The sequence below is a fragment of the Helianthus annuus genome, chromosome 16, assembly GCF_002127325.2.
Source record: "Helianthus annuus cultivar XRQ/B chromosome 16, HanXRQr2.0-SUNRISE, whole genome shotgun sequence".
Classification (NCBI taxonomy): Eukaryota; Viridiplantae; Streptophyta; class Magnoliopsida; order Asterales; family Asteraceae; genus Helianthus; species Helianthus annuus.
Genome location: NC_035448.2, coordinates 78,607,930 through 78,609,339, shown reverse-complemented (window position 1 = coordinate 78,609,339; position 1,410 = coordinate 78,607,930).

The window sequence follows — 1,410 nt, the reverse complement described above, 5'->3', positions numbered from 1 at the left end:
TTAACATCTCGGTCCGTGATTTCAACTGGTTCCTCGACGAACTGCAACCGCTCGTCTATAGTGAGTTTCTTAAAAGGAACTATGAGGGTCTCATCTGACAGGCACTTCTTCAGATTCGACACGTGAAATACGTTGTGAACTGCACCGAATTCAGCTGGTAGGTTTAGTCTGTAGGCTACTTTGCCTATTCTTTCAGTGATTTCGAACGGTCCAACATACCGTGGATTGAGTTTGCCTCGTTTATCAAATCGAACCACACCCTTCCAGGGTGAGACTTTTAATAAAACCCGGTCCCCGACCTGAAATTCCAATGGTCTCTTACGCTTATCCGCGTAGGCTTTCTGACGGTCGCGTGCTGCCGCCATGCGTTGTCGTATCTGTGCAATCTTTTCTGTGGCGTCCACTACAATATCTGGACCCGTAATCTGACTATCCCCCACCTCTGCCCAACAGAGAGGTGACCGGCATTTACGTCCGTACAATGCCTCGAATGGAGCGGCTTGAATGCTGGTATGGTAACTGTTATTGTATGAAAACTCCACTAAAGGGAGGTGCTTTTCCCAGTCGTTGCCGAAATCGATAACACACGCTCAAAGCATGTCTTCTAGAGTTTGGATAGTTCGCTCAGACTGCCCATCCGTCTGAGGATGATATGCTGTGCTCATGTCTGATCGTGAGCCAAAGGATTTGTGCATCGCTTGCCAAAGCTCTGACGTGAATCGTGCATCGCGATCCGAAATAATAGAGGTGGGCACTCCGTGCCTCGAAACAACTTCTTTAAGATAGACGTCTGCGAGAGTGGAGAACTTGTCCGTTTCCTTGATCGGCAGGAAGTGTGCAGACTTGGTGAGTCGATCAACTATGACCCATATTGTATCGTTCCCACGCTGAGTTCTAGGTAGACCTGTAACAAAATCCATGGAAATTTCTTCCCATTTCCATTGCGGTATCTTAGGCTGCTGAAGTAGGCCTGCGGGTTTCTGATATTCAACCTTGACTCTGGCACAGGTCAAGCACTTGCCAACATAGGTGGCGATGTGGGCCTTCATGCTAGGCCACCAATAAATAGTTCTGATGTCGTGGTACATTTTATCCGACCCTGGATGTACCGAGTAGCGAGACTTGTGTGCTTCATCCATCACAAGTTCTCGTAAACCGCCATAGAGTGGGACCCAAATACGCCCCGTTACATAGTAGGCGCCGTCTTCCTTTTGTTCCATACGTTGCCTTGAGCCGCGTAAGGCTTCAGCCTTGACGTTTTCAGGTTTCAATGCTTCTATCTGAGCAGCTCGTATCTGTGCAGGAAGACTGGACTGAATAGTAAGCTGTAGTGCTCGCACGCGCTTAGGTAGGGTGTCCTTTCGACTGAGGGCGTCGGCCACAACATTGGCCTTGCCTGGATGATACTTG